General features: G+C 42.6%; 1 pseudogene; it reads right to left on the minus strand.

The window, feature by feature from the left end:
• Positions 1–7,994: 7,994 nt before the first annotated feature.
• LOC121827483 (cell division cycle-associated protein 3 pseudogene) lies at positions 7,995–8,855 on the minus strand (annotated as a pseudogene).
• Between the last annotated feature and the right edge of the window lie 7,780 nt (positions 8,856–16,635).

Genomic DNA, 16,635 nt, shown 5'->3' on the forward strand with positions numbered 1-16,635 from the left:
TCTCTTACCCCCAACACATACAAATTAAGTCAAGCAGGCATGATGAGTCACTTCTTGCCTTTTAATTTAGGTTTTAGGGGGAACCACTCCTGTCCTATTTTCCTCATTGGAGAAGACTATGGAGGGACACATTAGCATTCTCAATTGCGCTGGCCTCATGCATCCCCTTTCTTGCTTGTCACCTTGCCAAGGTTTTCTAACACCTGCACGTCAAACTCAGATGACAAGGCCCCTGGGCTGGGTTCACACTGGCCTCTTGGCTTTTTACAGAACCTTACATAGCCTTGTCACGAGCGTGATGTTAAAGCAAGTAATGTCAGGCCTCTGCACTGAAGACCGAGGAAGTGGGACCACAATAAACATGCTGAGAATAAAATCAGACACTGTTGTAATTATTAGGTCAGAGGCAGGTAAGTGCAATTATTTCTTTACCGAACAAAGACAGATGGAGAGTAGCTGGCTCTGCAATAGGGGGAAAGGTCCGCCAGGGCTGCATGTTCAGTCTACAAGCTTACACGCATTCAACACCCACGCATTAGCTCTACGTATTTTTTCTTTTATGCCATTCTTTCTCTTGGTTTTTAAAAAGCAGTGTTAAATTGGTTACACGTTTCCCCCCCTTCACATACTTCTTTCTTTGCTTGCAGGCAAGGACAGAAAATTAGGCATATCTAAGGATTTAATGTTCAAAACCACCTTGCGTAATTGGCTTAAAGAGGTGAGGCGTGCTTTTCTCTCCATCTCTTAGTCTTAATGCTATTTCTCCTCAGAGGGTATGTCTGTCAATCATTGATGGTGCTTTCTTGGGCAAATGAGCTGTTTCTTGGGATGCTATAAATAATATTTGGAATCAAGTTTATTTTCAAGCTGATTTTAAAGTCCTGATGCTGTGCTAACTGAATAGAAAATGCTAAATGTTTGAGGGAGTCATGCAAGCTCTCAAGTGCTAACGGCGTGAGCTGGACTTAAGAAAACAAATGGAGTTTATACCCTCTGAGGAAATGGGAGCTCATTTGGTTTCTCACAGAAGCATGTAGATTTGGGATGGATGTTTCTAGAAGGAAAATATCATGTTTCTGCTATATGCTGGGTGCCATGGTCCATGGCTCACATGGGACATCTGGATCCTGATAGACTCATCGGGCAGACATTACTGACGTTCATCCATAGATAAGGATACTGACGCTCAGAAAAGTTGGTTACTTCTTCAATGCATGAAGTGGACAATTTACCGTCTTGGAATTGGTATGAGTTGAATTATGAAGTGTGGGCATTCCACTCTACCTGAATTCAGATGTCCCTATGACCTGGCTTCGTTCTGAGTTCAGTGGTGTTCCACCAGTGGTGTCCTGTCACTGAACTGCTTCTAGATTTCTCTTCTGTGTTCCAGTCAGCATGGCTCTCCTTTTGTCTGTTTTGTAAAGAGGACTTTAAGTGTGGGGTTTTAATCGACAGTTCTGTTGCTAAGAGAAATCTGAAAACCACATCTGGGTGAGAATAAAGATCTATCTTATAAATTATGGGTGTTAGCACATGCAAGAACACAGCTGATATGTAAAAAAGGAGAGTAGGCTGAGGGATGCTCTTCTCCTTTCTCTGCTCCCAAAGATACAGTCAAAGAAAATTCTAGAATGATCTCCTTGAACTGAGATTCAGTGTCTTAAGTTTTTATTTTGCTCAGTCATTAGCCCATACTACGTTATTACTTCCTTTCACTCAATTTCTACATCCGTGGGCTGGTCACTTTTTCCCACCAGAAACTTGCTGTGATGATCCAAAGGCAAGTTAGTCTGAAAAGCAAAATATTACTAACTTATAAAGCATTGCCATTATTGCATCTTCTAGTTTTTAGGAAGTTGGAAGATCATCAGTAATTGATCTGAACACTGCAGTTATGACTTCAAAGGCAAAGCAATAAGAATTTAGGCTGTTTTAACATGGGGCAGATGGGAATGTAAAATGCATAAAACCATTTCGAGAGGCTCATTCAGAACAATTACTTTAGAGATAATGGTTTATTAGGTTCATAATATCTGCCCTTGAGTTTTAATTCTGCTGCTCATTTTTAAACTTCCAAATGAAAGATATAACATAAATCACTTTGCCTACCCCCTTTTTAATTGTAAGGGCAAATATATGCTGAGTTTAAAAGGATGAAATAGCTGACATGAGACTGGATTATTACTCTGCTCACACAGAGTGAGATGGGTCCCGAAGGTCTGCCTGCCATGCTTCTGTCCTCTTCCTTATGCTTACTTTCCTCTTTTCCTTCTAAACATTTGATTGTGTGTACATATGAAGCAAGTATACTACCAGCTCCAGTGAATCTCAGTTTAGCATCCAAATCAGCTTACACTTGCGTGTACAAAAGCTCAGCCATCTCCTCACTGATAGCACTGTAAACATTATGGACCCTAAAGGATGGACAGCCATCATTCCCCAGGAAGCCTGGAGAGAATTCTTGATGAATATTGAGCTGTCTATAGCTTGGGTGAGTTCAGCTCTGCATGCCACGCATTTCTAAGCAGTTCCATTTTAACCCACTTGTAGCTTGCTTAGTTTCTTGGACCCTGTTGGAGGAAAGATCTTCCTCTGATGAAGTCTTTCTTTATTAACCTCACATAGCCTTAAATCTTCAATGCTCTTCTCCCTGATTCCCCTTACTTTCTTTTTATCATTTCTGTATTTCCCCACTCTTCCTCTACTTTTATTCCGTTTCACTCACCCCCTCTTCTTCCTGTCCCTTTAAAAAACCCAGGTACTGTGGACAAAAGAGCTAAATTAATTTGAGGAGATTTGGGGAAATGTAAGGGGAAGGTTGAGAAGACAAATTGAGAACCAATAGTACAATATATGAACCCTCCCTCAATTCTCATAGAATCCTCTTCTGATTTTCCATGATACTTTCAAATTTGATTTTCAATTATTTCTGGCCTGAGACAAGAAACAAATGGTTTCTAAGCAGTGCCGTCAGGGCAAGCTCTTCTCTCAGACAAGAGTGGAATGGATAGTGCTTGTCTGGTCTGTGCAATTAATGCCACTTGGCACAACAATATCTATTTCTTAAAAATTCTGTTTTTTTGGAGGTATTCTCTCTTTGTGTCTTTACAGGACAACAACTTCTCCCCCATACCCTGCTCTGTAGCAGAGGCCAGATCTACAGAACACATAAGTGTTAAAGGTTTGTTTACCCAGAATTAAAATGAGGATTAAATTACAGAGAAAGACTGAAATGAAAATTGCAGGTGGTGATTTTGTCAGCCTACTCTTTTTCCAGCCAGGTACCTAATCACATCTACTTTTCCCTGTTGGGCTGTTTTCCCTTCTTGAATCCAGGTAGTGGTCCCACACCATCATGGCAGGTCCTGATCAGCAGGAATGCATCAAAGGGAGTTACCTGCTGACAGTCAACAGAGGTAAACAAAGCCCACAATCTCTGGAGCCAGACTCCACTGGTTAAAATTCAGGTTCTGCGCTTAATTTTTTTTTATTAAATTTTTAAAATTTATTTTATATACCAACCACAGTTTCCCCTCCCTCCTCTCCTCCCTTTCCCTCCCTCCACCTCCCTTCTACCTGCCTCCCCATCTACTCCTCCTCCATCTCCATTCAGAAAGGGGCAGGCCTCCCTTGGGGGTCAAGAAAGCATGGCATATCAAGTTGAGGCAGGACTAAGCTCCTCCCCACTGCATTAAGGCTGAGCAAGGCATCCCACCATAGGGAGCAGGTTCCAAAAAGCCAGCTCATGCACCAAGGACAGGTCCTGGTCTCACTGCTAGGGGCCCCACAAAGAGACCAAGCTACACAACTGTCATCCACATGCAGAGGGTCTAGGTCAGTCCCATACAAGCTCCCTAGCTGTTGGTCTAGAGTCCATGAGCTCCCACAACCTCAGGTCAGCTGTGGATTTCCCCATCAAGACCTTGACTCTCCCTTGCTCATATGATCCCTCCTCCCTCTCTTCAACTGGACTCCAGGAGCTTGGCCCAGAGCTTGGCTGTGGATCTCTGCATCTGCTTCTATCAGTTACTGGATGAAGGGTCTATGATGACAATTAGGGTAATTACCAATCTGATTACAGGAGAAGACCAGTTCAGGCATCCTCTCCACTATTGCTAGTAGTCTTAGCTGGGGTCATCCTTGTGAATCCCTGGGAGTTTCCCTAGCACCAGGTTTCTCCCTAACCCCATAATGGTCCCCTCTATCAAGATATCTCTTTCATTGCTCTCCCCTCTCCCTCTCTGTCCTTCCCCAACTGGATCATTCAGATCCCTCATGTTCCCATCCCCCATCCTCTCTCCTCTTCCTTCTCTCCCTCCCTCCCCCTGCAACCAGTTTAACCAGGAGATCTTATCTATTTGCCCTTTCCAGGGAAAGGGTCCTTCTTGTTATCTAGCCTCTCTGGAGTTGTGGATCATAGCTTGGCTATCCTTTGCTTTACATGTACTATCTACTTATGAGTGAATACATACCTTGTTTGTCTTTTTGGGTCTGGATTACCTCACTCAGGATGATTTTTTTCCTAGTTCCGTCCATTTGCCTGCTAATTTCATGATGTCATTTTTTTTTTATCACTGAGTAATACTCCATTGTGTAAATGTATCATATTTTCTTTATCCATTATTCAGTTGAGGGACATCTATATTATTTCCAGGTTCCGGCTATTACAAATAATGCTACGAACATTGTGGTGATATTGTGTTCCCCAAAATATTGTGCACCCTAATAAACTTCTCTGGGGTCAGAGAACAGAACAGCCACTAGATATAGATAGAGGCCAGAAAATGATGGCACACACGCCTTTAATCCTATCACTTGGGAGGCAGAGATCCATCTGGATCTCTGTGAGTTTAGAGCCACACTGGAAACAGTCAGGTATGGTGACTCATGCCTTTAATCCCAGGAAGTGAGCTTTTAATCCCAGGAAGTGGTGGCAGAAAGCAGAAAGGTATATAAGGCGTGAGGACCAGGAACTAGCCTGGTTAAGCTTCAGGCTTTCGAGAAGCAGTTCAGCTGAGATCCATTCTGGATGAGGACCCAGAGGCTTCCAGTCTGAGGAAACAGGATCAGCTGAGGAATAGGCAAGGTGAGGAAGCTGTAGCTTGTTCTGCTTCTCTGATCTTCCAGCATTCACCCCAATACCTGGCTCTGGGTTTGTTTTTATTAATAAGAACTTTTAAGATTCATGCTACAGAACATAGTTGAGCAAGTGTCCTTGTGGTATGATTGAGCATCCTTTGTGTATATTCTCAAGAGTGGAGTTGCTGGGTCTTGAGGTAGATTGTTTCCCAATTTTCTGAGAAACTGCCATACTGATTTCCAAAGTGGCTGTACAAGTTTGCACTCCCACCAGCAGTGGAGGAGTGTTCCCCTTGCTCCACATTCTCTCCAACATAAGCTGTCATCAATGTTTTTGATCTTAGCCATTCTGACAGGTATAAGATGGTATCAGAGTCATTTTAATTTGCATATCCCTGATAGCTAAGGATGTTGAACAATTCTTTAAATGTATCTCAGCCATTTGATATTCTTCTGTCGAGAATTCTGTTTAAATCTGTACTCCTTTTTTATTTGGATTATTTGGTATTTTGATATCTAGCTTCCCGAGTTCTTTATATATTTTAGAGATCAGCCCTCTGTCAGATGTTGGGTTGGTGAAAATCTTTTCCCATTCTGTAGGCTGCCGTTTTGTCATATTTACTGTGTCCTTTGCTTTACAGAAGCTTTTCAGTTTCAGGAGGTCCCATATATTAATTGTCAATCTCAGTGCCTGTGCTACTGGTGTTTATATTCAGGAAGTTGTCTCCTGTGCCAATGAGTGCAAGGCTACTTCTCACTTTCTCTTTTATCAGGTTCAGTGTAACTGGATTTATGATGAGGTCTTTGATTCACTTGGACTTGAGTTTTGTCTGCACTTAATTTTTATGTAAGCTTAGGCAAGTGATTCATTCTGACCCTCTTTATTAAATGTAAAACAGGACAAATACCCAAGTGATTCATTCTAACTCTCTTTATTAAATATAAAACAGGACAAATACAGTTATCTTCATTCTAGGGTTTTGTGAGCATTCAAAGAGGTGACAGTTAGCTCTGTCTTACTCATGAGATCAGTTTGAAAGGGTGAAACAGCTATAAGAAGACCAGAATTATTATCTTACTCCTCTGGCTGAATCTGTAAGATGTGTCCCAAAGCCAATCAGGTGAATTAGAACACTGGACAATGACACTGTTTTTCTTGGCTCATCTGCAGTTAAACAGTCCTGCCTTGGTGATGGGCTTACCTTCCATCTTCGGGGGCAACTAGGGCAATAGCAGTAGGCTGTATGTTTTGGGAGTCTCTTAAATAGCCCTAGCCAACAACTCAAAAGAAGGATTCTCATATCTGGTATGGGGTTATTATTTGGTGGTTTTTGGCTTTTGGAGGGAATGCCATCACTCAAGAAGAGAGAAGTTCATTATATATATATATATATATATATATATATATATATATATATATAATATATGTATATTCATATATATAGTGTGTATTATAGTTTTTAACATAATTTTGTATTGACTCTTTGGGAATTTCACATCACAAACCCTACTCCCACTCATCTCCCAGGTACTCCATATATGCCCCTCACCCTGTAATGTCCTCCTGAAGGTAAACTAAAAAAGAAGTAATAAAGGTTAAAAACAAAACAAAACCAACCAAATAAACAAAAAAAGCAAGCAAACAAATAAAAAGACCCTCTTTGTTCCTCCATCTTTCCCACTTTTACATCGCCTCCTCATCATCTTAGTGGCATTGGGTGCCGCTGTGTATCATGCACTATGCTCTTTTGTCCAAACATCTGTACTTGCAAATGTTCATTTTATAATGTGTTGTTGGTCAGGTCCAAGCCCTATGGCTTCTGGTACACCTTCAATACTGGATCCTCACTGAAACTCCTCTTGGATATCTTGCTTTTGCCCTGAGTCATGGAGATCCTGTGGAACTAGTCCCTTCACAAACTCCAGTAGGTCATAGATAGGGTAGATATTTGGGAGTACAAACCCAAAGCCCTCGATGTGTGCCTGGGTGGCAGCTGAGCTGGTCATTCTTCAAGTGAGGGGTGGAGCCAGCTCTCCCATGCTTGTGGTGAGGAGTGAAGACTCATGTTCTAAATCACAGAACTATTCATAAAGCTTCTCAGGATCACCAAGAACTTCCTGAAATCAAATGCAAAGAATGTAGAAATATGTGTTTCTAAGGTACTTAATTTTTACCATATCTCAAAGAAATCCTTGATCTCAAAGAGGTTTAAAATCATGTTGGCTCTTGCCTTTAATATAGCACTTGGGCCCTCCCTCCCTCCCTCCCTCCCTCCCTCCCTCTGTCTCTCTCTTCTCTCTTGTCTTTTAGATGGACCTCTGTGAGTCTGAGGCCAGCCTGGTCTGCATAAAGACACCCTGTCTCAAATAAATCAATACACTCCCTGCAAAGACAGAAATCCAAGAACAAAAATAAAGTATATTGACGCTGACCTTAGAGTTAATCACAGGGAGAGTTCATATTCCCATACAAGTGCTCTTAAACTTCATTCAGGTTGTCTAACTCATTCTCTAAACATACATATAGCAAATATACTTAAACCAGCTGAATTCCTTTTACCAGTTTCATATCTTTCAAGACTGCTTATTTTTTTCAAACTGTTCATGATGGTCCTCAAGCTGTATGTCGCAACCCTTTGTCAAACCTCCATCTCCAAAAATGTTTACATTCATAACAGCATCAAAATTACAGTAACGAGGTAGCAGCAAAAATAATTTTATGGTTGGGGGTCACAACATGAGGACCTGTATTAAAGGGCCGGAGCATTAAGAAGGTTGAGAACCACCAGTTTAAGGCATTGTTTGAAATCACTTCACTTAATATATGAGAAACACACAAAGCACAAAGGCTGTTCAGTAATGTCCAAGTACCAGAGTTGGTAGCCTGGAAAGAGTCAAAGAAAATATGACATTCCTTAGTGCCCTTGGAAGAAGTGGTGAAGGATGCAGCGTATCACCAGGCCTGCACCAATCCAGTGTAGACCTAGCTTTCCATCAAAGTTGTGATTTTCCTTGTTAGAGTCCTGGCTTTGTTCCCAGGCTCCTCCTCCAGATTTTGGAAATCTCCCAGTTCCAAGATGCCTCTTTCCTTTAGCTCCCTAACATTTTCACTTAGGGGAGATGGCTACTTACCCTGTCATATCGCCAAGGTCCTAGGGACATTGTCATCCAACGGGGTGAAATGGGACCTTCCTAGTACCTTGTTTGCTTTCTGTCTGTTGTGCTTAGAACACGAAGACAGTGGCATCTTGGGGTCTCTCGTGGGCTTGTATGAGTTTTGGCTGGCTACTAGTGTTACCGTGGACAATTTTGCTTCCTTCTAGGTAAACACCTGTTTGGAAGGGAGCTCAGTGTGGTTCCAGGGTACCAACTGACCCTCAAGGGATAACGGAGAACCCAAAAGCAGTTTCTGGGGCAGAGAAAGCCCTGGGGAAAAATAAATCTGGAAACTTCTATCTCAAGTACTTCACTCAGCTCTTTCATAGGTGACTCTGAGGATCTATCTGCTCCACTGGTCTTGGTAGGTGCAATGCAGAGTAGGAGACCTGAGACCCGAGTCCCTTTTTGTTTAGAACTGTCCAGCTGTTCTGCTGGTGGGGCTCGGAGGGCTCTCCACCTGGATCAGAGTAGGCTGGATACCTGCACTAGGTAAATGAGGGTCTGCAACGAGCCAGATACGTGTTGTGTGGCAGAGGAAGACCTGGAACGCGTGGGACACTCTCCACTAGTGGTGCAAGGAGGCCCAGCACGTCCCAACTCTGTCTTTGGGTGCACATCAGCTCGAGGAAGAACTCCAAGATTGCTGCTTCTCCATTGCTCCTCTGTCATTAACTGTGTTTGCTATTTCTTCAAATAACTTGATTAACAATCTCTCTGGAACTTGTGTCTAAATCACTACCCAAAGAAAGGACTGACCCTGGCAGGTAACAGCTTACAGTGGTTTTGAAGCCTGTGCTGTGTTTTGTATGTTTGTCTCCTCAGGTTCTCAGTCTCCCTTGGGTTGGACAAAGGCAATGTTCCATGCGTTGGTAACAGACAGTCTGCTGCTTTTAATCGGTGGTGGCCTTGGTGTGTCTCTGCTCATTTTGGGGACACTTGTATGCTTGGCTTCACCCATTAGACTTGGGCTCACAGACGGGCATTTGCTCTCAGTATAGCCCAGTGTATCCTGGTGTTTCATGCCCTACCAAAGACCCTAACTCTGAGAGATTTCTTCTCTTAACTCCTTTGAAGCATGTGTACCACCCCCCCCCCAACCCAATGTTTCCTGAGACATCAGGTCTCAGAGATCAGATCTACTCCAATTTCCCTCTTCATCAGGTCATTTCAATAGTGTATAACCCTGGTAGCACACTTGGGAGGCAGAGGCAGGCAGATATCTGAGTTCGAGGGCAGCCTGGTCTACACAGTGAGTTTTAGGACAATGAGGGCTACATAGAGAGACCCTGTCTTGAAAAACAATAAACAAAACAAAACAAAACAAAATCTCTTCAAGGTCCTAGAATCCTATCCTGGCTAGTCTGGATTTTGTATGATGTGAAGTACATGCCTGAAACTACATATGTAGTTTACACACAGAACAAGTGTGTCTCCAATCGCTGACCCTTTAGTCCCGCCTTCTGCTCATTGCCCTGTCATAGTTACTTAGTCATCTTGGCCCTCTTCCAGTAAACAATTACCTAAAAAAAAACTCTTCTAAAAATATTTATTTTACTTTTTTTAAGTTTAAATTTTATTTTATGTGTATGGGTATTTTGCCTGTATGTATACCTGTGAATCACTTATATGGCTGGTGCCCTTAAAGGCCAGAAGAGGGTTCTGAGTTCCATGAAAAGTGGAGTTACAGGTGGTTATGAGCCTCCATGTGGCTGCTAGGAAGAGCAGTAAGTGCTCCTAACAGCTGAGTCATTCTTCAGCTTAAAAAAGATCTTTTCAAGAGAGCTGAGAATGTAAGTCAGTGGTAGATCATTTGCTTAGTATGGGAAGAGCCCTGGATTTGGACTCCAGCATTAAAAAAGAAATAGTGTAGAGGGAAAAATTGAACCCCTTCGAGATCTGCATTGCCTCCAGCCTTAGCTACAAAGCAGGCTCACGGCCAGCCTGGGCTACACGGGACTTTGTCACAAGCAACCAAGAAGCAAAATGATTTTTTATTTTCAACTTCTGAAGGAAACTTCTCAACAGCTTTTGATTTTCTGCAAGCCTTAGACTAATTTATTTCTTCCTCTGTGGTAGTGATTTATATCTTTGTATTATTTTTAATATTTCATTTCTCCTACTAACATTTTTGTCTTCTCTGAATTTTTATTGTATCTTCATAATGTATAGCTTTTGTTTTAATTCATTTTTCCCCATTAAAAGCTCCATTTACTGATGGCTGCTTGGCCCTTTCTACCGAAACCTACTACCCTGCCTATTTTGAGAACATTTTGAGCCATTTTTTCCAGTTCCATAAGAATCATGTTTTTGTCATGACATCGAAAATATGTGAACTTGGCTTCTGTTTTCCTCTAGCTTTTAATAGCTGTCAGTGTCAACCCTACTTCACAAGCCAGGGAATGCTCAAGTGGCTCCATAGCAACCGCCAATTTGCTTATCCCTTTCAGTGTTGGATGACACTTGGCATTTTGGCCTTTATGCTAGAGGATTATAGGGAAGATGTTTTTAAATGCTACTGTTTTCTATGTCTATTTTTTAAAAGTTTTCATTACAGAGTGAGACAAAAGAAAGAGGCTGGGATTGAATTTCAGTTGTTGTTAGTTCTCTCAGTTTACTTCTGCCATCCTCAATCACCTTGCATTTGGTGGCCATGCCTACTAGAACCACACAGCTGTGATGCTGGAGATGAACTTCATGAAATATGAAGAATTCAGAGGGCGCTTCCCCTTGGGGACGTGAAGACAAGAATAGTGAACTTTGATCATTCTCAATCATTCCTAACATTCCTTTGAATTTCTACAATCAGAGGCTTTTGAACTTCTCCTTGGTCTCAAAGAAGTGTCTCATGCCCTTTGCCAGGCTCATTCAGTGCTCAAGTCAGTGCTCTTGGCATGCACTGGCTCTTCTTATGAACAGAAATCCTAGGTGTGATAAACAGGGTGGCTGGTTTCGGGTCTCCAATTTTCCTTGCATATGTCTACTCTCTGCCTTGATTCTGAGTTTGGTCCAAGAGTTATAGACAGATGTGATAGAAGCAGAACCTTGGAAACTGCGTATGTGGCTGAGCTGGCTCTCCTACTCTCATGCCTTTGTTAGTACAATGGAGACACTGCTCCCTTGAGGAGGAAAAACAGGCGCCTGTATGAGAATGTCACACTACTTGAAGCCAAACTGAATCACCCAGCAGCGAGGTGACCCCAGTTATGAAAAGAGTCCCTGCAAAAATCTGTTGACACCCAGCTGACCACAAAAAAGTCATTATACATACATATAAGGTGCCTCTTAAGTTTTGATACTCATTGAAATTGTAGCAACAAAAATAGGAATACTAGATACCATTACTACTGAGCTCTTGGCTTTATGAACAGCAGCCTCAGAGACAGTGAGCCTGAAAAGTACCACTGTAGGAGAAACTGAAGGTTCATATTTAACAGTGGGTAGGAAAGGATAACTAAAATGCTATTAAGTATATTTTGAAATACAGATTCTTCAGCATGAAAAGCCTCGTGTGTGTGTGTGTGTGTGTGTGTGTGTGTGTGTGTGTGTGTATGTGTGTGTGTGTGTGTGTGTGTGTGTGTGTGAGAGAGAGAGAGAGAGAGAGAGAGAGAGAGAGAGAGAGAGAGAGAGAGAGAGAGTTGTGGAGTTGTAGTAGTACTTTTCTGTTGCTGTGATAAAGCACCAAGACCAAGACAACTTAAGAAAGAGTTTATTTGGGCTTACGGTTCCAGAGGGATAAGAGTCCTTCATGGTGGGTGTGGTAGCTGTGGTAGTTTGAATGTAATTGGTCCCCATAATTTCATAGGGAGTGGCACTGTTAGGAGGTGTGGCTTTGTTGGAATGGGTATGGCTTTGTTGGAGGAAATGTGTCACTGTGGGGTGGACTTTGAAATTTCCTATCTTCAGGATATTACCCAGTGTCTCTGTTGCCTCCTGTTGTCTGCAAGATGTAGGGCTCTCAGCTACTCCTCCAGCACCACCTCTTCCTGTACACTGCCATGATCCCTAATTTGATCATAATGGACTGAACCTCTGAAATTGTAAGTTTCCACTTCAATTAAATGTTTTCCATTATGAGTTGCTTATATAAGAGAGCCATGGTGTCTCTTCACAGCAATAGAAGCCCTAAACAGTGGGGAAGCATGGCATCAAGCCCCAGACATGGTGGCTGGAGCAGAAAGCTGAGAGTCCAGCTGTAAGCAGAGACATTCAACTGGAGGAATGTTGAATGTGGATGAGCTGGCTCTCCTACTACTCCTACATCAAAGCCCTTCCCCAGTGATAAACTTTTTCCAGTAAGGTTGCACCTTCCAAATAACCCCAATCAGCACTACTAGCTGGGAACCAAGTGTTTAAGGATCTGAGTCAATGGGTGATGTTCACCTTCAAACCGGTATAGTACTCACCTCTCACACCACATCAATGGGTAAAGAAAATGACTAAGGCGTGTGGTTTGCTGGGTAGAAGGCAGCACTTAAATTTTTTCTTAGTCTAAACTGGAATGCCTTTTTTGTTGGGGGATGGTTGAAACAAGGTCTCACTGTGTTGTCCTGGTTGTCCTGGAGCTCATTTTGTAGACCAGGATAGCCTTGAACTCACAGACATCTGCCCATCTCTGCCTCCCAAGTGCAGGAAGGCATGAGCCATCACACTTGGCTGGAATGCTTTATTTCCCCCTTTGATTTTCAGCAGCATCAGCAAAATGATTGTGTAACTCACAGCTTTTGTACAATCTCCTTAGCAGGTGCATATTTCCCATGCCAGTACTCTGATCTATAAATAGATAAGGTAAACATGTTTGACGTCTCTGTGAAGCCTCCATAGACCCAGGCATATGGTCTACAAAACAAGAGGGCAGTCTGTAGACAGCAGCTGGAAGGTAACATGAAATGTTGAAACTCAGCTGCCTCTATTGACTTCTATTTATTTAAAATTATCTTACCGGTGTGTGTGTGTGTGTGTGTGTGTGTGTGTGTGTGTGTGTGTGTGTACATGCAGGTGCACATTTACCATGGTGTATGTGTGAAGGTCAGAGGACAATTTTGAGGAGTAATTCTTTCCTTCCACTATTGGTTCTAGGGGATCAACTGTTAGCTTGTGAGTTTGTGTGGTAAGTGTTCTTATACAATGAGCCATCCTGCCAGTTACCTAGTGACTTTTAATGCCACAGGTCTGCTCAATTATGTCAGAAGACCTGTGGGGCTGACATTCCACACTGAGGGTCAAGAATGAAGTGTCCACAATAGTGGAGGCTACCAAAAGTCAGCTCAAGAAAGGGCAAATCCCTGATTTCTAAGGGGACAGGACTCTTTGTTCCATGATTTTTCCTTGATCCTTCTTCTTGATCACTTTCCATTCACCAGACAAAGATTCTCCCCACTACAGAAACAAAAGTTGGAAACTGGTGAAACAGACAATGGCTTTAGATCTTGAGACTGCCCAATTTCCAAATGAAGGGCTGGTGCTTCAGGGAGCGCTGTTACGATGCCCAGAAATTTTGGCTCTGCTCTGCTTCTGGAACTCCAGAGCATTAGACTTCTCCTTTTCTATTGGAGAAATTATTTTGGCCACTCCACGTAGTTAAAAGGATATTTATTTAATGGCGTAACTCACAAATTAAGTAATGGGTAGGTCGCAGGGTCTGGGGAAGGTGTAACGCAGTCCAGCGGTGTTCTCCGGAGCTCTGCACAGTCAATCTGCACCGGTCAGTGTCCCGACACCGAGAGAGCGCCCAGAGAGAGCGCTGACCCATCCAGCTCTCGGGTCCCCTGGCGCCTCCCCTCGCCCCGCTTCGTAGGCGTGACAGTTGCCAGAGTCTCAATGGGGGTTGGAACTTCCAGAACCAAGCTGGAATGGCTACCCACTACATCTCCCCCTTTTTGTCTAAATAAGAAGGTTCTAAACTAATACAAGACTATATACAAAGGAATGGTTATCAAATATTGTCCAGAAATAATGAGAGATAATGACCTAGATAAGATGTAACTACAACCAATGCAAACAATATCAAGCAAGAAACACATACTAAAATCCAGAGAAGTATAGAGCATAGGTAAACAGCATGTTATAAAGATCATTCAAAGGTGTCCTATCCTAAAGAACCTGAATCTAATACTTAATATGTTCTATGTAAGATATTATATATACTAAGTTGTAACTATAACTGCTAGTCTTCAATCCCATCAAAGACCTTAGAAGGAACATAATGGTACCTGAGAAATGGTAGATGGATGCAAGCAACTTTCGGGAATCTTGCAAGAATAGACCAAGACAGCTGGCAGCCTGGACAGTCACCTAATGTTTCTCAGCATTGTTGGTGCATTCAAATTGGCTACAGGCCTAGAGTATCTGACAGACCATTTTCAGAAGCAGGATTTCTGAAAGACCATCTTACCCTGTCTTGGCAGAGTACAGTGGTCGCTTTCCTTGTGTCCTGCTTGTCCAGAAAGGACAGCATTGCATTTGTACTGTCAGCCATCAAGGCAAGGGCAGTTCTTTGCCCAGTAGGCCATTTTGTGCCAAGAAGACAAACTTCCAAATGGAAATGTCTTAGAAGCCCAACATTCTCTCAGGATCAATTGGTGCAGCCAGGAGCAATTGTGTCTCATGTCAAGTTATCAAGGTCATACCCATATGACTTTCTTTAGCAGGAAAGTATGAATGAGTATGAATCGTTTCTGCGCTGGGACATCTAATGAAAGGTGAAACTCTCCTGCAAAAGATGGCTGTCAGGAAAGTTCCCTGAAATTGTAATGGATTTTCTGTGGATACAGAATGAATTCCGTTGGTCTTTAAGATTACAGCACCTACCCTATCCAGGTGAAGCCTTTTATGTGGATAGCTGGAAGACAGGCATCATAACAAAGATTCTTATGCCTCTCAGCTCAGAGCTGGTCAATGGGGGTGATCCCAATGGCTCAAGGACACAGAGGGTAGCGACTAAACCTGCATGACCCACATAAGGGCACAGATTTCAGTGGACAGAGACATGATAGGGGGTGGAACTACCAGTGGTGGTCCAGGCCATGCAATCCGAGACTAGATAGATGAGGAGAGGGATGCAGTACTTCGGTGGTAGCCAGTTGGAGAGGCCACAGCTGTAAGGACAGATATTCCGATTTGCATGTATCGGTAGAGATCAACTCTCATCAACTGAAACACTCCTTCACCTGTAGCTCTGCCTTATCACAGGAGTTTGACTCAGGGAGGAAGGAACAGCCCATGAGCAGACACCACACACTAATGAAATAAGTAAGAACTTATCCGAATGCTTAAACTTACTTGAATGTGGCCAGTTCAGTTTCCTATCAGGATGCATGAAAGGATTAAGGTAGAAATGGACTTCAACTTTAAAGGAAAAGCTCTGCACCTACAAATGTAAGCTTGAGGGTATGGCAATGATGCAAGCTTCATTTTCATAATCAACCGGAACAGAACTTTTAGAAAGTGGGACTAATGCTCTCATATAGAAACACCAAGTCATACTATTGTATAGCCATTTGGTTGTTGCTGGTGAGGGATCACTGTCTTCTTTCTGGACCTTACCATTACCATTGGACTTTGACTATTTCTACCCAGCTGCCCACATAGGACACCTCTGTGCTTAGGCTCTCAGATCCTGCTTACTGTACTTGTGGGTTGGAGAGTCACAGCCAAGGGCTGGTGACTGCAGAGTCTAAATCTTGGTATCAAGCCACTTTGCCAAATGACCAAAAATATCCAATGAATACCTTTGTTCGGTGGCCCATATCATTTGGTATTGATGTTGGCTGTATCATATAGTTTTGCTGGCTAACAACTTCCTTATTGGCTTAGAGACCTTGAAAGTAAAAGTACTTACAATATGCTCATGAGGTAGAATGCCCGGAGAGGTTCAGAGCAATGTAGCCATTGATATCATGACACATATGCTACAAGATATTGCCCATTAGAAAAATAAAATGACAAAACAGAACAAAAAGCTGGGCCTTACTGGCACAAGCTTTTAATCCCAGCACTCTAGAGGCAGAGGCAGGCAGATCTCTGTGAGTTCAAGGCCAGCCAGGTCTACAGTGCTAGTTCCAGGACAGTCAAGGCTATGCAAAGAAACCATGTTTCAAAAAACCAAAAACAAATAAATAAAATTAATTCACAAATATTCTTAGGTTAGCTGGTTAAAATAATTCTTCTGGGCTGGGAAGAGGGCTCATGGTGCAAAGTGTAAAACTTTTATCTTGTGAGTTTGAAGACTTGGATATCGATCCCTAGCACCCACATAAAAGCTACACACAATATCATGTACCTATAATCCCGGCTCTCTTATGTCTAGACTCGAGAAGAGAGAGAGAGAGAGAGAGAGAGAGAGAGAGAGAGAGAGAGAGAGAGAGAGAGAGAGAGAGAGAACAATCCCCAGATGCTCTT

Source organism: Peromyscus maniculatus, chromosome 2 (assembly GCF_049852395.1).
Source record: "Peromyscus maniculatus bairdii isolate BWxNUB_F1_BW_parent chromosome 2, HU_Pman_BW_mat_3.1, whole genome shotgun sequence".
Lineage (NCBI taxonomy): Eukaryota > Metazoa > Chordata > Mammalia > Rodentia > Cricetidae > Peromyscus > Peromyscus maniculatus.